Source organism: Sapajus apella, unplaced genomic scaffold, assembly GCF_009761245.1.
Source record: "Sapajus apella isolate SASKATOON/1434 unplaced genomic scaffold, GSC_monkey_1.0 scaffold58, whole genome shotgun sequence".
NCBI lineage: Eukaryota > Metazoa > Chordata > Mammalia > Primates > Cebidae > Sapajus > Sapajus apella.
Genome location: NW_022436998.1, coordinates 1864318 through 1884955, shown reverse-complemented (window position 1 = coordinate 1884955; position 20638 = coordinate 1864318). Strand labels below are relative to the sequence as shown.

The 20638-nt window shown below is 39.2% G+C and overlaps 1 long non-coding RNA gene across 1 annotated transcript; it reads left to right on the top strand.

The window, feature by feature from the left end:
- Window positions 1–1727: 1727 nt before the first annotated feature.
- Window positions 1728–20048, top strand: LOC116528288. The gene is made up of 3 exons (XR_004258968.1): window positions 1728–1737; window positions 3932–3935; window positions 18637–20048. It is a non-coding gene; the product is annotated as an uncharacterized LOC116528288 (long non-coding RNA).
- The last annotated feature ends 590 nt before the right edge of the window (window positions 20049–20638 follow it).

The following is a 20638-nucleotide window of genomic DNA, read 5'->3' as shown; positions in this document are numbered from 1 at the left end:
AAGCCATCCTCCTGCCTCAGCCTCCTGAATAGCTGGGACTACAGGTGCACCCCACCATGCCCCCCAGCTAATGAATATTTTCTTTTTCTTTTTTTTGAGACAGAGTCCCCCTGCGTCATCCAGGCTCTTCCTCTGTCCAAGCAGTGGTGCGATCTTGACTCACAGCAAACTCTGCCTCCCAGGTTCAAGCAATTCTCCTGCCTCAGCCTCATGAGTAGCTGGGATTACAGGCATGCACCACCACTCGCAGCTAATTTTTTCATTTTTAGTAGATATGGGTTTTCACCATGTTGGTCAGGCTGGTCTTGAACTTCTGACCTCAAATGATCTGCCCGCCTCAGCCTCTCAAAGTAGTAGGATTATAGGCCTGAACCAGTGCACCAGGCCAATGAATATTTTCAAATTGGATTTATTGAACACCTCATAATGTTTCAGTACACATCTAAAAAGTGCATTATACCCAGAAAAAACAGCCTTGCATGGTGGTTTTTGGTTTCAATTCTCGAGTCAGACCATCCTGGATTTGAATTCTAGCTCTGTCTATCTCTAGCTAGTTGACCCTTGCGCAGATAATATCACCTTTTTGAGCTTCAGTCTCCTTATCTGTGAAATGGGTTTATTAGTCTCCATTTTAAAGGAACATTGCAAGAATTAAATGAGATCATGGAGTTAAAAAGCTTAGCACAATGCCGGATGTCAAATAAGTGTTAGAGATTATTACTGTTTTAAAGAAAGGAGAAGCAATGGCCACTCAGGGCCAAGGGGAAGGATGTTCTTCTCTGAGGTCTTGCTGAGCCACAAGTAGCTTGTCAGGACCCCCCTTGTCACATCAGCCTTATCCCTATGTTCTGTGTTCTCAGCCACTTGACTGCATGATCTCACTCCCAGTGAGTACTCACACCTCCAGATGCCCTCTATTATACTTTTTTTTTTTCCTTTCTGACATCTGCATGGAAAAAGAAAAGAAGCTCTTAGAGTTAAGTATGAGAAAAGGCCAGTGATGACAGTCAGAGAAGAGTCCTGCTGCTGGCCTCTGAAGAAAGCCACCAGAGGGGCTTTGATGCTAACCTAATCTGAAGAAAGGACTTCAATTCCAAGCTAAAAATTTAGTGAATTCATTTTTTCTTTTTCCTGTAATTAATATGTATGCTTTGTTTAACAACAACAAAAAAAACTGCATAGTCCAGGCAAATGAAATGTTAAGTCTCCTGTCCCAAACACTTCTAGTCCCAGTTTCTTGTTCCTTTTTAATTACTGGTTTCTGGGCTCTTGGGGATCACCTTTATTGCAGGTGAATTTGAGTGGAACACTCTGATCAAAGTATTATAGGAACCTAAGTCAGGATATGTTGAACCTAAGGGAACAAGAGAATTCTATGTCCTGGTTGAGGCCAGTGTCAGCACTAGGCATTAGCAGATACCATCCTCACAGAATTTGAAAATGAAATTTTGAATAAATGAGCAGATGATGATCAAAGAAGCCAGAAGAGCCAGAAGAACTTTTCAGTTTACATCTTATTACAACCAGTCCCAGATTGCCTGGGCAGAGCAAGCAAAGGGCCATTAATAAACCAGACAAATGCCCACAGCTTGTCCAAGGAGCAAGGCTCGAAAATCAGACCAGGAACCTGATTCTTCCTGTCATAACCAGGCACCTGGAATGGTGATAGAATGAACTCGGCTGTGAATGGTCCAGACCTGGCACCCAGACAGACCCTTGAGAAGAAAGATAGGAATAGTCCACCTACTGGGGTACAGTGTTCCCCCAGCCAAGCCACATGCAAACCTAGAACAAACCAAGACTCTACTCTTCTCACAGACATGCCAGCCAACTTGTAACTTACCTAGCAGGAATTTAGAAGTGGATTAAGGAAATGAGAACGATCCAGGTTGATTTCATTATGGTCAGATGCCAGCAAAATAAATCTAGATTATCATTATGTATTTATACCCACAAAGGGAAGGACTTGGCATGGATTGCAAAGTATTTAATTATAATTTAGACATATTATGGCACTCAGTGTCTTGTTTTATTATACTGTTCATTTATTGATAGACCAATGTGACCACAGAAAATTTAACATCCCCACCAGTCCTTCTCCCTGACTGCCTGTATTGCTAGGAAGAATGAAAATTAGCTGTATAGGAAAAAAAAAAAAAAGATTCACTTTGATAAGTAGTCCACATGTACTGTTATAAAGATCACTGTCATAAGTAGCCCACATGTGAAGTCCTAAGCACAGTGAATATAGGGGAGGAGAGCTGAGTCTCTAAGCACACAAGCTCTTTGAAGCATCTCTGCCTGGCAAAGGCTCTTCTCCCGGCCTCCAAGTTATCCTTTCAGACTCACCTCTCTTTAAAACCTTTCATCTCCCAGTTAGGATGAATTTCTTCTTTTCTCCTTCTGGAGTGTCCTGTTCTTACCTCAATAATTTTTCCAGTGATGTGTTCTAATTACTAGTTTAAGAATCTGCCTCTTGCACTGGTCAGTGAGCCTTTCCAGAGGGCAAAAGACTGCAAGAATTGCCTTACTCATTTTGGTACATCCACACAAAGAAGTACTGTGCTGCAGTAAAAGAGAAAAAGGAATTATCAGGCATCAGCAAAATGAAAATGAAATCCACCATGAGGTATCACTTTACATCCACTAAGATGGCTATAATGAAAATGTCAGATAATAGCAAGTGTTGATGGGGATGAGGAGAATTCCGCACCCTCATACATTGCTAGTGGGACAATAAGCTGGTGCCACAGCTATGGAAAACAGCCTTTCGGTTCCTTAAAAGATTAATCGTAGAGTTACCATATGATCCAGCAATTCCAATCCAAATGAGACAGCCAAGTATAAAGGGGTCACCGGAGAACCTCCAACTGTCCTGTGCACTGGGAGGAGTGTGCACTGGGGGTGGAGCCTCAGGAAGTTTGCACGTTTGCAGGCAGGAGGAGCCTGGCCTCTCCTGTTCCAGGGAGGTATCGGGGATTCAGTCTGTGAGTCAGAAATCCAGCTAGCAGGATCTTTGCTTTGCTGAGAGTCTCTGTTTCCCCCCCTTTATTCCTTTTCATCCAATAAACACTCCCTTTCTCACCCTTCAAAGTGTCTGTGAGCCTAATCTTTGATGGTCACATGACAAGAACCCAGCTTTTAGCTGAACTAAGGAGAAAGTCCTACAACACAGATAAATACCCAAGATAATTAAAACTGCACATCCACACAAAAACTTATACATGCATGTTCATAATAGCATCACTCATAAGAGACAAAAAGTGGAAACAATTTGAGCGCCCAGCAACTGTCGGATGAAGCAATAAAATGTGTTGTATCTATACAATGGCATATTATTCAGCAATTTAAAAAAATGAAGTACTGATACGTGTTACAGCATGGATGATCCTTGAAATAATGCTAAATGACAGAAGACAGGAGCAAAAGATGACATATTATTTGATTCCACATATATGTAGTATCCAGAATAGGCACATCTACAAACACAAAGTAGGTTGCTGGCTACCCAGGGCTGCTGGAATTAGGGGGAAATGGTGAGTAACTGCTAATGGGTACAGATTTCTTTTGGGGGTGAGGAAAATGTTACAAAATTGATTGTAATGATGGTCACACAACTCTGTGAATACACTAAAAACCATTAAATACTTTAAATGGATCAATTTTATGGCATGTGAATTACTATCTTAATAAGGCTGTTATTTAAGAAAATTAGAACAAGCTCTTTAATTCTGAAAGGTGTGGTTTCTGCCATATAAAGTTAACCAAAAAAGGCAAGGTGTAAAAGAGTATACTTTATAATTTATGTTTGAAAAGGGGGCCATATTAAAATGTGCACACATCAGCTAATTCTTGCAAAAAGAATCACAAAAAGGATAAATCAGAAATTAATGATAAGGCTGGGCACAGCGGTTCATGCCTGTAATCTGAGGCAGGTGGATCATTTGAAGTCAGGAGCTTGAGACCAGCCTGGCCAACATGGCAAAACCCCATCTCTACTAAAAATACAAAAATTAGCTGCACATGGTGGTGGACACCTGTAATCCCAGCTATTTTGGAGGCTGAGGCAGGAGGATTGCTTGAACCCAGGAGGCGGAGGTTACAGTCAGGAGGTGGAGGTTGCAGCGAGCTGAGATCATGCCACTGCACTTCGGTCTGGACTACAGAGCAAGACTCTGTCTTAAAAAAGAAAAACAAAATTAATGATAATGTCCCCTACAGAGGGAGAGTGTGCAAAGGGTGGAAGGGGAGGAGAGGTAGTGTCACTTCTCTGACTAAACCTTTTTGTATAGTTTTGACTTTTGGAAACATGTTAGTGTTTTTATAAATTCAAAAAAAATTAATGAAGTTGCCAGAAAAACTAAAATTGAACACAAACAACATGAATTGAGCTGTATATCAAATGAATGATATAAACACACCGGGAAAAAAAGGCCTGTGCACATATAAACAAACAGCCTAATGACAGAAAGAACTGCAAATACATCTTGAACTTTGCTTAGTAGTTTTGTCATTGGCAGTGCAATGATAGGAATTCTGGAAGTATTTTCTGGATATTATAGGATAGAGTCAATGACTAAATTTATACTGAAATATTTGGAAACCAGAGCTTTTGCTGAACCAGAGACTTTGCTATTGCATTTCATATGCAAATATGAAATCGGGGCTAGAGATGAAGAACCCTGTGCTGGAATCACTATAAAGTCATGATTTTAAATATGTGGGTATAGATTTCCTGTCTTTGTTGGCCAAAAGTGTTTAAAAGCAGCCACAACCCAGTAGCAATATCCACACTTAGTGCTCAGATCTTGGTTTCTAAATTCCATTTCCCATTATTAGGAATCAGTGCTTCTTAGAAAAAAAAAAAAAAAATAGCTGATTCCAGCACTGGGCCAGGGAATACAGAATGAATATCCTGTGCAAAGGAGTGGCCCAAAAATGATGAGGAACTGTCAAAAGGTCTCTGAAGCGATTCCCACTGTGTAAATAAGGAACAATTTGAGCATCAAAATAAATATCATCCAGCCTGGGCAATATGGCGAATCCTTGGCTCTCCAAAAAACACAAAAAATTAGCAGGGTGTGGTGGTGCATGCTCGTAGTCCCAGCTACTTGGGAGGCTGAGGTGGGAGGTTCACCTAAGCCTGGGGAAGTTGAGGCCGCAGTGAGCTATGATCATGCTGCTGCACTCCATCCAGCCTGGGTGACAGAGTGAAGCCCTGTCTCAAAAAATTAAAGTAAATATCATTAGTAACAGATTATAATATATTAAATAAAATGGGAATTCATGAGTCCATACTGATACAAACAAATTAATAAGTAAGTAGGTAGATAGATGATAGATAGAAAAACTTTTCTTTACATTGGAAAGCCAATTGAGGCCAGGTGCAGTGGCTCATCCCTATAATCCCAGTACGCTGGGAGAACGAGGCAGGTAGATCACCTGAGGTCAGTTCGAGACCAGCATGGCCAACGTGGTGAAACCCCATCTCTACTAAAAATACAAAAATTAGCCAGCATGGGGGTGCATGCCTGTAATCCCAGCTGCTCGAGAGGCTGAGGCACAAGAATTGCTTGACCCCAGTGGCAGAGGTTGCAGTGAGCCAAGATCACACCACTGCACTCCAGCATGGGCAACAGAGTAAGACTCCATCTTGAAAAAAAAAAAAAAAAGAAAGTCAATTGATAAAAGTAAACACAATGATAAAATTGGAAAAATCACTATGTGGCAATCATCATAGTAATAAGAAATTTAACTAAAAATATCAAATGATAAAATTAGTGCGTGAATGATGAGAAACAGGATACTTACATGGTCTCAAAATAACTCTCCACAAAATACTGAGTATAAAGAGAAAGTGAGTAACTATAAGCAGTAACATGAGCCAGAGAGCACGTTAATCAAATAATGAAGGTTAACATCAGCATGTTAGACAAACTGAAATCGCACACCACGTCATAGAATACACTGAGGACATATAGCCTCGCTTCCGTGATACCCTACCGAAATGGAAGTCATGAATCTAATCACAAGGAAGCATAAGGCAAAGGCAAACTGAGGGACATCCTGCAAAATAACTGACCTTTAAGAGAGTCAAGGTCATAAAGCCAAAGAAAGATAAATAAATATGGCAACTAAATGCAACATGTATTCCTGGATTGGATTCATTTGCAATAAAGGACATTAATGGAACAATTGGAGAAATGAATGGGGATTTGATTATAGTAATTATCAATACTATCTTCCTGATATAAATGGTTGTATCATGGTTATGTAGGAGAAAGTCCTTGTTTGTAGGAATATTCTAAATTTTTCAGGGATATTAGACACTATGTCAGCAACTCTTTGTCAAATGGTTCAGAGGATGGGGAAGCTCTTTGTTCTATTTTTGCACCTTTTAAGTTTGAATTTATTTCAAAAGTGAAAAGAAAAGATTCCATGAGTCCACACTTATACTAAAAACAAACATTAAAAAAGAACAGGAAAAGAGAAAGTTTTTATTTACAGTAGAAAGGCAACTGAAAAAATGTATAAGAAACAATAGAGTTTTCAATATTACTATTTTTCAACTGCTGTGTTATTAATTGATTTAGGCAAAACCCATCAGTGGATCCTAAAATTATTGGGTGATAATTTATTGAGGAACAAGATACTTATACAGACTCAAAGCATCTTCTCATATTACTTATTAATTACAAAGGGGAAAATGGTACATTTACCTAAGTCCGATAGATACTACTTCAGCCAAGTGATTAAAGTTAATATCGCCCATGATGGGATGAACTGACAGCAGATTGTTCCTGCTATGATGCACTAAAGGAGACACACAACATTTACATTGCATTCTTGCCAAGAATGCATACTCATAATCAAATCACAAGAAGGCATTCAGACTAACCTCAGGTGCCCAGATCTTGGTTTCTACATTCTACTAATCAACATTCTATAAAACAACAGGCAAGCACTCTTTCAAAATGAGGGCTGATAAATCATTGTACATTAAAGGACACTAAAGAAACATGATAATGAAATATAATGTGCGATCCTGGATTAAATTGTAGATTAAAGAAATAAAAAATTGCTATTTTCTTTTTTTTTTTCCCCAGCTCTGTCACCCAAGCTTCCGGAGTACAGTGGTACAATCACAGCTCCCTGCAGCCTCAATCTCTGGGGCTCAAGTGATGCTCCCACCTCTGCCTCCCAGGTAGCTGAGACTACAGGTACATACCACCACAGCCTGCTAATTTTTCTGTGTGTATTTTTATTAGAGTTGGGGTTTTGCCATGTGGCCCAGGCTGGTCTCATATTCTTGTGACCAAGGGATCTATCAGCCTGCTTCAGCCTCCCAAAGTGTTAGGAGTACAGGCATGAGCCACTGCATCTGGCCTAAACATTGCTATATTCAATATTAGTATAGTAGTTAAATTTGAATAAAGGCTGTATAATAGATAATATTAGATCAATGTTAAATTTTCTGAAGTTAATAATGAGACTGTCCTAATTCTAGTCAATCTTTTCAACTTACTCTCAAATGTTTCAGAGAAAAATAAGAGCGTGTGTGTGTGTGTGAGCGAGACAGAGAGTGTGGGAGAGGTGGAGAGAGAGAGCACAAATGGGTCAGGTACTAATAAAATGTGAAGTTTTCAAATTTTTGATTTATAAGGAAAAATTATCTCATTCAAATATGTATCCTCAGCACTTCTTAGTATTGCCCTGGAATATAGTAGATGCTCAATATGTGTTCATTAAATGCTTAAATGACAAAGTCTAATCGGGACACTTACTTGCAAGTGATAAGACATTCAGTTCAAACTGCCTAAGCGCAACAGGAAGTCAGTACATTAAACTGTAAAATCAAAGGGTATAGCAGTTGGCATAGCTGGATCCAGCTGTTCACTTGATATGATCAGGATCTGGACTCCTTTCTCTCTCAGCCCTGTTTTCCTTTTGTTGGCTTTACTCTCTGTTGTAGCTTGAATGTGTCCCCCAAATTTCATATGTTATTATATTTGGAGGTGGTGAGGGCCTTTGGGAGGTAGGGTCATCAGGGTAGGGTTGAGCTGGCATGCTCTTGTCCTCTTGCAATGCGATGCCCTCCACCATGCTACGATGTAGTAAGAAGGCTCTGACCAGATGTGGGTCCTTTGGCCTTGGACTTTGCAGCCTCCTGAATTGTAAGAAATAAATTTCCTTCTTTCCTTCCTTTCTCTCTCTCTGTCTTTCTTTCTTTCTCTCTCTTTCTCTCTTGAAAACTATAAAATAAGTAGGTGGACATGTTCTCACTCGTAAGTGGGTGTCGAACAATGAGAACACCTGGAAATAGGGAGGGGAACATCACACACTGGGGCCTGTTGAGGGGGCAGGGGGGCTAGGGGAGGGATAGCAGGGGGTGGGGGGATTGGGGAGGGATAACATTAGGAGAAATACCTAATGTAGATGACGGGGGGATGGATGCACCAAACCACTATGGTATGTGTATACCTATGTAACAAATCTGCACGAGCTGCATATGTACCCCAGAATTTAAAGTATATACATATATATATAAAACCACAAAATAAATAAAAACAAAGATTCTAATAAAAGTAAAAATAAAATAAGTAGGTGGGAAAAAAATGTTTTACCACAATTTGCCTCAAAGGGTTCCTACAGACTAGCATTAACTAGAATACTTTAGATGCAAAGGCAAATGACTATTCCTACCCCCTTTCCCTCTCACCCACACCCGCAAAGTCCTAGAACTACAATCCCTTTAAGGACATCAGTATGAATATTTTTGTTATCTTCCTTCTTTAGTATTTTCAGAAACCTAACACATGCTGGACGTAGCAGGTGCGATTCTAATTATAATGTGAGTGGGAGTCCACTGAGCCAACTATTTCAGAAGGGCTTTGAAAGTTGTATCAGAGCATTGAGCTCGTTGCAGCATTGTGCTGCCTGAGCAGCAGCCCATTTGAGCATAACTCCATTGAATGTCAGCCTCCTTCTGGCCAGTTAAACCCCTGAGAGCTATGAGTGATTAAAAAAGAAGGAAAAAAAGCCAGCACCTGCTCCAGCTTCGGCAAGAACCCTAAAATAGAGCAACCATTTCTCGTGAGAGCTGAACATCACTGTCTGCAGTTGCTTGCTTGCTTATCGAAAATCAATTTCTATCTATTAAATAACATAAATAGGATAGCTTTTCTCCCTTTCAAATTCACCACTTTTCTTCCTAACTGAAGGAATCTTTTTAAGCACTTGCCTGTAGATTTGGAGTGAGTGGGGAAGGTTTTTTTTTTCCCCTGTCAAAAGCCATCAATCCCTGAAAAAGAAGGAATTCCACTTGTAAAAGAATCTTTTTTTAAGTTGACCACTTTTAAAAGTAAGCATAGAGCTTACTGTTTCTTGTTTGAGTTTTTTTTCCCAGGCAAACTGCGGAAGAATAAATGAAAAATATACACAGAAATATAATACTTCTTTTCAGTAAATACCTGGTCCTCAATAAGAATAGGCTTCAGTTCAGTATAACAGTACACACATAGAGAAAATGGTATTGAGAGGAAAGGGACAAGAAGGAAAAGAGGATAGAGAGTTAATGGCAGTGTATGGTCAAAGATGGGAAGAAAAAAGAAGTTGATCCCTTGGTCAGACCACTCCCCACTCCAAACAACCTTAGTCCCTAAACTCACCGTATATCCTAATTCTGCAAATGACACACCTCTTTAGCCTGCTCCAAGAGCCTCCCACACCCCTAGTCTATTCAGTTTGGTCATTGTTGCCCTGGATTCACTGATAAAACCAACCTCGGGATCTTCTTTCCCCGAACTTGTCTCAATTCCTTGAAGAATGATAAGCCAGTTAAACTCCTTGAGTGTTTAAAGGAGAACTCTTCCTACAATAGGTTATTCATCTTAATTATCCAGATCTTTTCCCAGAGTGCATACAATTTTATTTGTTGCATTTTGGATGGCTCATTCTTAGGAGTCCAGAAAAAGTATATTACCAGCTCTCTATAAATGCATCAATTCAACCAGCACTTCCTGTTTTCCTGTTGAATGCCCTTTGAGATGCTGAGAACTATTGGACTCAAGATGACATTTCTCACCTCCTCCAACATAGTTCTCTGTAACCAGACCATTAGGCAATCTGTCAAAATATCTTATATGTGGCCCTATCATTTTTTTTTACTTAAGTAAATGCAAATTGCCCATAGTGAAGTTAGCCAAGCAGAATACATCTTAGAGGGAGAAATATCTATTCCTTAAACTTCACCCACGGAAACAATAAGGCAATTATGTCATTATTAAAGTAAATAAACTTTGTTACTTCCTTCCTCTCACCTCCCCTTTTCACTCCCATCGATTCTGCAATATCTCTTGGAGGGGGGAAAAAAAAGCACTGTACACAGAGAGAAGCTGAGGATAGATAAATGCACTTTAAAGTCCATGAACTCAGTAATTTATCTTCTCTCTGCCTATCCTTTGCTTTAGGTGGGGATTCAGAGTCAGCTTCCACTGTGCCTCTATCACTGGTCTTGGAACCTTCCAGTTCTATTAGATAATCCTTTTATGGCCTGGCATTCTTACTGTCAAATACAATTACTGGTTAATCTGATGGCTGTCTCCTCTCATGAAGAAAGTTTTTACAAAACTTGCCAAAACCAGATGAAGACTAGACTAAATCTAGTCTCAGAGATCCAGGCTCCTCCCTGGCCTCCCTCTGGTTCTGACAATGACGACAGGGCAATGCTGTCAGCAGGCCTCCGTGAGGCAGACCCCTGCCCTGATTCTATTTATTTTCTGAACTTTAGGCCCAGAGTAAGGCCAAATGTCCTTTGCATGCTGTTGTGAAATCAGTTAACTTTCTGACCTATTATAAGGGCAGTGGAGTGATTTGCACAAAAATCATGCCATGCCTCTGCTCAAAAGTCTCCAGCGAATGCCCATCTCACTCAGAGAAAGGCTGCTACTGTCCTTCAGTGGTCTACAAGCCCCACCAACACATACCCACCCACCTGACTGACTAACTGCTTCTTCTTCCACCTCTCCCTTGGTGTCTCTACAGACACGTGACCCTCTCGCTGCTCCTCCAGCATCTCAATCTTTTATTCACCACTGGGTCTTTGCATTTGCTGTCTCCTGTGTCTGGAATGCTATTCCCCCACGTACCCACTGGCTTACTTCCCCCATTCCTTGCACTCACTGCTCAAAAGTCACTTTGTCAGTGAGACCTTTCTTGATATTCATAAAACAGCAGCAGCCCACTCCCACAGTTCACATACCATACAATTCACTCATTCAAAGTATACAATTCAACGACTTTTAGTATTGGCAGAGTTGCACATCCATCACCACTATCAATTGTAGAACATTTTCATCACCCCAAAAAGAAGCTCTGCACCCTTTGATCATCACCCTCTGACACACCAATTACCCCAGATCCCCAATCCTAGCCAACCACTAATCTACTTTCAGTGTCTGTATATTTGCCTATTCTGGACTTTTCATATGCATGAAATTATATAGTATACAGTCCTTTGTGACTGGCTTCTTTCACTTACCATAATGTTTTTAAGATTCATCCATGTTGTGGCATGTATCAGAACTTCATTGCTGCTTCTTGGCAGGGAGTATTCCATATGGATAGACCACATCTTATTCCTCTACATATCAGTAGGCTGTTGTGAAAACATCTGAGTTGTTTTCACGTTTTGGCTATTGTGAATAATGCTGTTAAAGACATTTGTGAGCAAGTTTTTATGTGGTCACATGTTATTTCGCTTGGGCACATACCTAGAGATGGATCCCCATCATTTGTGTCATGCTTTATTTGAGCACTTATTGCCACCTGAGATTTTATATATTGACTTGTTTTTGGTTTTATTGCCTGCCTTTCTCCCACTAGAATATACACTCTAATGCAGGATCTTGATCTGTTTTGTTTGCTGCTTAGAATAGTGCCTGGCCCAGAGTAACCATGCCACAAACACGTTATATGAATGATTTAAAGAATGCTAAAATCAGGGCATATTTAGGGTGAAAAAACTATTCAGTAAACCAATCGTGTGTACATTAAAATTCCACTTGTGGGAAGAAGTCTGGAATAACAACTTTTAGGGAAGTAAAAAAAATTCCAGAACTGCCACCAGCGTGTGCCTTAATCAAGTGACTTCCTTTTGGCCCCAGTTCCTCCTCTTTAAAATATCAGGGTATAACTAGTATTCCTGGCTTCTTCCAACTTTGTGTTTCGTAGTTGTAATGTAAAAATGAATAAGTGACTTGATTTTCTCACACAGGTATTTATTTTTCATTCATTCATTCATCCAAAAAATATTAAGTGCCTTCATGAGCCAAACACTCTTCAGGTGCCGTACGTTGCATATCAATATTTATAGTCAATTTGGACAATAATTATACCATTACTGATTTAAATTTCTTTTAAAAATTTCATCAAATATAGCTGGATTTGGCTCTGTAAAAAATGAAAACTATCTCTTAATTATTTTAAGTTTTATAGACATGGGCATAAGCTGGAACTAAAAATTTAGTATCCACACAATGTAAATTTATTACTGTTTCTTGTTTCAGTATGTTCCAGTTACACACAGAACAAAATGCACCCATTTGCAGAAATGGAGAGGGGATAAGTGGGGTGAGAGATAAAAAGCCTTGGTCAGACTCAGCAACTGCGGCTTTTGCTGTATGGGACTACCATCTACATTCTAAGCACTCACCATTCACAGCTGCTACCTCTTCTTGTGCTTCTCATATTCTTCATACACTGAAGGTTTGTCTGAAATGAGGCGAGATTCTCTATTCTTTATCCAGGGAGTTTATTCTTCAATTTGGCCTGATTCCTCAAGTGTTGAGGGGTAGGGGAAGTAAGAGAGCTGAAACGTTTTTTCCTTCTGTTGACACCATGCCAATGGGCAAGCTGCACACTTTGCCTCCCTTGTAACTTCATTTCCTCCTTAGGAAGACAGTGGATTTAGAATTTAGATCCCAGTCTCTATTAGGTTGAGATTGACCATCTGCGGAAGTTAGAGCAAATCAAAGCATAGAAGCCAAAGGCATGAGAGGTTCTTTTGTACAACGTTGTTTTTGCTGGAGAGTTATGCTTGCCAAATCACTGGCTATGTTCCTGGACCAAATACTCCAAAATGTACTTTGTCAGGAGAATTTTCTATGATTAAGTCCCAAGGACAGTTTTACATAATCTGCCCACTACATGATTTTAAGAAAGCATTTTGGGAGAGCAAAATGGACCTGGGAAGTAATACACAAATGCCTCATTCAACAAACGTTTGTTTGCCTGTGATGTTCCAGGCTCTGAGCAGGCAGCGGTTAATGTTTTCTTACCTAACCTGCCCTGAGTCTCCATGAGATGGAGATCACTGGCCTGCTCTGTTTTACGAATGAGGAAACTGAGGCTCAGAGATGTTAAGCAATTACCTTAGCTAGGATTATACAGGTAATAGACAAAATCTGTGGAACCCCAAAGAGATCCTTTGAAATAAGTCACCCTTACAAAATAATTCTGTAAAATACTTCTTAGTATTTTATTATTATTTTAAAGATAAAGGGTTGACTGTAAACTAGTTATGTGTACTGGTCACAAACAATGGAACCAGCTCTTGGTACTAGGAGAAAACAAATCATTAAGTAAATAAACAAGCCTCGGGATTGAAGAAAATGTACGATGAAAGGATACATCTTAGAAAACAACAGGAACTAATGGGTTCAGAGAATCTAAATAGTAGAAACAAATAAGCATTTCTCTTCAAGATAAGTAAGTGTGATGATTTTCAGCCATTTCAAAACTTTTCCTGCTCTACTCCACTCAGATTGGAGAACAAATATTGGAATGATTTAGTTTGGGACTTCTGCCTATGCCTTAGTCAAGGGAGGGACACTTGACATGTATGCTGGATCTGCATTATTTTCTGACTGGAGGTGAGTATTGGTTTTCCCAAGCAAAAGTTGGGTGTCGTTATTAGGATAAGGGAGTGGAAAGGCCAGGCGGGCAAAACAACAGATGTCATGAACTTGATGCCAGGAATGTGGCTTTCTATCCCGTTGGAGGGATCTATGACATGGGTTTAAGGCTAGGGACAGATATAAACCATGAATAGAAATGAAGATAAACCCTGGATCAAAGCTGTGGTCCAGGCCAGGAAGGGGCAAGCCTGAGCCAGGGGAGATGGATGACAGAGAGGGCACTTGGAGTTCTGAGGGGTAAGCAGCTGTATTTTCTGATACGCACTTCATCTAACCGCCTGCACTGAGAATGCACCACATGGTCAGTAGAATGGAATGTAGGGCAGACACCAGCCCCTCGGAAGCACACAGAAACCTGATACAGTGGCTTCAGCCGGATGCACGATTCCTTGTGGTATCCAACGAACGGAAATATGAGACTGGCCAGGCCAGGTCAGAGGTTAAGACCAGCCAAGGGAGAGTTATCACGGCCAAACTGCACATTTAGGTGAGACCAGGGAGGTTAGCTGAGGCACAGAGAAATTGCTCTATTCTCTTTCTTAAGCAGAGGCTTACCCAGCTGGCACCAGAGGGGGTTCCTGGTTGGGATAGAAAGTGCTGGTACCAGAGAGGGAAGAGGAAACTCCTGTGATAGATGCATGAAGTGCAGTCTCATTTGGAGCCAACAGCTGGGCCAAAGAAGCAATATGAGCTGTCAGATACAAGGGGTCAGTTTGAGACTGTGGTCGAGAATGAGGCAAGAGACCAAAAGAAACAGGTCTGGAAACACAGTGGGAAGTAGGATGGCTTGAGAAAGTTCAGTATACAAACTGAACAGCCCAAAAGACCAAAGCCTTGTTTTCATTGGGTGCTGGTCACATGACAGGGGGCTAGGCAACCAATCAGATCACTTAATAGTATAGAGCTGGGTTGGAAAAAAATAGGCAAATACTATAGGTCTACCTGGGCACCTGGTCCAGAGAGGGCATCCACTGAAGTGAACTGCAGGCAGGCAACAGAGGTCTGAAGGGCAGAAGCCAGAATCCTAGAGTCAGAGAGCCAGCCAGGTGGGCACTAGCCAGTAAGATACACCTCTGCTCCCAGTGCAGATATCCTTCAAGGGAGGACACCAGGTCACTGGACTTGGCAACATTTATTAAATTTGAGCCATTGGCTAATGGGGCAGGTGTCAATGCTTAAAAGCGAGATGATGTTTTCATAAAACAATGGTTCTCAGCCATGGCTCACATTGGAATCACCTAGGATCTATTTGTTTTTTTTTTGTTGTTTGTTTTTGTTTTTTTTTTTTTAAATGGGAGTGTCACTATGTTGCCCAGGTTGGATTCGAATTCTTGGGCTCAAGCCTCAGCCTCCCGAGTAACTGGGATTATAAGTATCACACCCAGCTCTCACCTGAGATATAAACAGGTTGCTTCCTCGGCTCCACCGGTGAGTGTCATTTATTTAGATTGAGGTGCAGCTTTGACTTTAGAAGGGTTAAAAAAGCTCTTCAGGTGATTCCAATGAGCAGTCAGGACTGAGAAGTGCTATAATAGAGCATTGGGTCCCAGTGAGCATTCATCAGGACTCCGGCCCAGCAGGGTTTTGTTGAAAACTACGTTTCTCACCCCCCAAAAATTAGGGAAGTCATATATAAAGTATACATTTTTTTGCAGACTTAACTAATTCTGAGAAGTTACCCAGTAAAATAGCCTTTCCCCCACTTTATTGACATAGCATTTACATCCAAATTTGAAGCATATGGTTCAATTAATTTCAACAAATATATATGCCCAACAGTTGATGAACCTAGATAAAGGGAATACAGAAGTCCCTTGTCCTGCCTTTGCGAATTTTCTGTAAATTGAAAATTATGTACATCAAAATTAAAAGTTAAATAAAGTATACACTTGTGTTTCCATTGCCTAAATTAAGAGAGAGAACATTTCTATCACTCCACAAAGCTCCTGGTATTCCTTTCTAGTTATCCCAAGACTTTCTCCAGAGGCAATCATTATTCTAAATGATTTCTATCACCATAGCTTAGTTTCACCTATTCTTATAGTAAGTACTAGTTTGTGCCTGCTTCTTTCCCTTGATACAATGTATCTGTTGTTTCGTGAATTACACTAGTTCATGTTTGTGAGGTTCATGTACATTGTGTGAACTAGTGCATTCTCATTATAAATAAAGCTGCTATGAACATTCTTTATTCCAATATATTTTTGCAGACATATTCTTTTATTCCCCTTGGATGCAGCAAGGTTTTCTCTGTGTGTGTGTGTGTGTGTGTCAGATAATATTTATATAAATATACAGATGCTGAGAAGTTCAGCTAGGAATGGAATTATTGCTACCAGTAGCTATCTGTTTAGTGGTAAACTCTTTTCCAAAGTGTTCATACCGCTTTGTATTCCTGCTATCAATGTACAGCCAGTTCATATGTTTTCTGGTGCTTGGTATTTAAATCTTATTTAGTCTCATTGCAGTTGATGTGAAGTGGTACCATATTATGGTTTTAATTGCATTTTCTTGACTACTGTTAAGTACCTTTTCATGCACTTATTGTTTATATATTTTTATATGTGAACTATCTCTTCAGGTCTTTTGCCTAATCTTTTTTAGTCTTCTCTTTTTAAATTATCTTTTTATTATTGATTTGTAGTTCTTTATATATTCTGATATAAGTACTTAGATGTGAGTGCTTTGCCGTATATATGTATTGTGAATATTTTCTCACAGTGTATTAATTGCCCTTCATTTTTTAACTATTTCTTAAAAAAAAAAAAAAAAGGAAAACTGCCAGGCGTGATGTCTCACGCCTATAATACCAGCACTTTGGGAGGCCAAGGCGGGTGGATCACGAGGTCAAGAGATCGAGACCATCCTGGTCAACATGGTGAAACCCCATCTCTACTAAAAATACAAAAAATTAGCTGGGCATGGTGGCGCATGCCTGTAGTCCCAGCCACTCGGGAGGCTGAGGCAGGAGAGTTGCTTGAACCTGGGAGGCGGAGGTTGTGGCGAGCCGAGATCGCACCATTGCACTCCAGCCTGGGTAACAAGAACGAAACTCCGTCTCAAAAAAAAAAAAAGGAAAACTATGTCTTTTGATTAATGTTTTTAATTTTGTTGAAGTCAAATTTGTCTTTTTTTTTTTTTTTTTTTTTTTGATGTTCTAAGAAATCTTTGCCTGCCTCATGGTCATGAAAATATTTTCCTACATTTTCTTCTAGAGGCCTGATAGATTTAGCTTCCACATTTAGGTTGATCACCCCTCAAACAATTGATTTTGTATTCTATATGATTGTTTAACACAGAATTTCCCTAACATTTCTGATGTAAAGTCTATTTCCCTATATAGCACCTATCTCCATTTCAAGGAACTAACATAATGTACACTGATAAATGACTGTTTCATAAGAGGAATCAGTGTAACTAAATATGTTGAGATACCGTCAAATTCATTAATTGCAATCTGGGCTCAATGAACAAGACACAAAAGGCAGTAAATTAAAAAGAGGTTGTACCATCGATCTTTGACAAATCTGACAAAAACAAGCAATGGGGAAAGGATTCCCTATTTAATAAATGGTGTTGGGAAAACTGGCTAGCCATATGCAGACAGCTGAAACTGGATTCCTTTCCCTATACCTTATACAAAAATTAACTCAAGATGGATTAAAGACTTAAACATAAGACCCAAAAATATAAAAACCCTAGAAGAAAGCCTAGGCCATATCTTTCAGGACATAGGCATAGGCAAAGCCTTCATGACTAACACACCAAAAACGATGGCAACAGAAGCCAAAATAGACAAATGGGATCTAGTTAAACTTAAGAGCTTCTGCACACCAAATGAAACTATCATCAGAGTGAACAGGCAACTACAGAATGGGAGAAAATTTTTGCAATCTCTCCATCTGACAAGGAGCTAATATCCAGAATCTACAAAGAACTTAAACAAATTTATGAGAAAAAAACAAATGACTCCATCAAAAAGTGGGCAAAATATATGAACAGACACTTCTCAAAGAAGACATTTATGTAGCCAACAAACATATATATATATAAAAGCTCATCATCACTGCTCATTAGAGAACTGCAAATGAAAACCACTGCAATGAGATATCAGCTCATGTCAGTTAGAATGGCGATCATTAAAAAGTCAGGAGACAACAGATGCTGGAGAGGATGCGGAGAAATAGGAACACTTTTACACTGTTGGTGAGAATGTAAATTAGTTCAACCATTGTGGAAGACAGTGTGGCGATTCCTCGAGGATATAGAAATAGAAATTCCATTTGACCCAGCAATCCCATTACTGGGTATATGCCCAAAGGATTATAAATCATTCAATTATAAAGACACATGCACTTGTATGTTTATTGTGACACTGTTCACAATAGCAAAGACTTGGAACCAACCCAAATGCCCATCAATGATAGACTGAATAAAGAAAATGTGGCATATATACACCATGGAATACTATGGAGCCATAAAAAAGGATGAATTCATGTCCTTTGCAGGGTCATGGATGAAGCTGGAAACCATCATTCTCAGCAAACTAACACAAGAACAGAAAACCAAACACTGCATGTTCTCACTCATAAGTGGGAGTTCAACAATGAGAACACATGAGGATATAGGGAGGGGAACATCACATACTGGGGCCTGTGAGGGGGTAGGGGACTAGAGAAGGAATAGCATTAGGAGAAATACCTAATGTAGATGACGGGGTGATGGATGCAGCAAACCACCATGGTATGTGAATACCAATGTAACAAACCTGCATGTTCTGCACATGCCCAGAATTTAAAGTATAATAATAAAAAAAAGAAAATAAATAAAATTAAATTTAAAAAGGTGATAGTAGACTTTGACATACTTGGGAGAAAACTATTTTCAATGGAGCTTAAAACCCATAAATATTCAAAACACGGAAAATTGTCAACTATATCAACTAACATTTCTATCAACAAACCAGGCCCTGATCAATAAGATGAATACCTTATTTGTAAGAGCTTGTGGGACAAAGGCCATGCTTCAGTCGTCTCTCTTACTCACAGTACCCAAAACAGTTCTTAACACTTAACAGTGTTTAACACTCAATAAATACATTTGCAGTTGAAATCCAATAGTTTATAAAGGATATACATCAAAGTGTTAAATTATTCCTTTGATGATAAGACTACAGTTTACTTTTATGTTCACTTTTTTGGTCTCTATTTTGTATTTCAATAATGATTACACTACATATGGTTTACTAAAGAGATCAAGAGATGAATATGTATTATTTTATTGTACTTTGTATCTTTTTTGCATTTTAGGTTTAAAAGTGATCTTTGTTTATAAGAACATAAACAAGGAAAGCTGCTTAACATTCTAAAGGGAAATTACCTTTAAATTGTAAAGTGAACTTCCTTTAAATTTAAAAAATATTTATATTTAAAATCCCCCTTGGGAAAGATTATTAAGTCTCTATAAGGAGAAAAGAGGGAAGGTTTAATCTCATCATTTCTTAAATATTTTTCAATTAAGTAATTTAATATTAACACTAAGACCTTGGAGGTTGTGCTTGAATTTGAGAAACTAATAATTAATGGAACTAATGACCAGGAGCCATGACGTATGTTTTGAGAATGCCTACAGGCAGCAACAGCAGGTAAGAAAAAAACATAACTGAAAGCTTCATAAAACAGGTTTGAGGTATTGTTTACTGGTAGTTGAGAACAACTGAATATTTGGTCTGCTGCTCCAATATCTAATTTACCTTGAAACATCAAATACTTAGCTTCTAAATTGATGGTTGAAGAACACCAATAGAAGTAGCTCATTAAAATTCCCCATCTTAAGGAATTTCTTTTAACAACTGAGAATTTGTTTTTAAATATTTATAATCTACAGGGGGTCTAATCAAGGATAACCAAATCATGGGCTAGTATGTTTTTTTGTGTTTAATTTATCACTGAAACTGTTGTGTCTTTTCAAATATTGTTAGGTTTGTGGGGTTTGTTGGTTCATTTGTTGTTTTTGTGACAGAGTCTTGGTCTGTCGCACAGTCTGGAGTGCAGTGGCACGATCTTAGCTCACTCCAACCTCTGCCTCCTGGGTTCAAGTGATTCTCATGCCTTAGCCTCCTGAGTAGCTGGGATTACAGGTGTGAACCATTGTGCCAGGCCTGTGTTTGCTTTTTTGTTTAGACAGTTCATATTTTACTTGTACTAACTGCAAAACCCTAAACTATCAGACAATACAATAGAGAGGGAGAGCTCACAGTAAAACATCGATTAAGATGTTGTGATACAGACAACTCCTCACCATGAATGAAAATTTTACAGCCATATATGAGAGGATTTCTTTTCCCCTCAGAATGTGAAGCCGTTTTCCTTACTTATTTTCTTATAAACAAAGCACACTCTTAAATCTACAATGAAAAAAATATATAGCATGCAGTAAAATGATATAGATTTTCTGTTGTTCTGTTTTGTAAACCATATGTAATGCCATCATTGTTGGGATACCGAAGTGGTTGCTATTTATTGTTTTGATTAACATGAAAAGTGAAAGAGAGAATACTTTTAGATCTGAAAGGAGCATTGCAGATGAAAGACTTCAGTAATTGCTCCAGCAGACTGCAGAGGGCTAGTTTCACAGCAAGAAACTTTAGATAATCGGCAAAA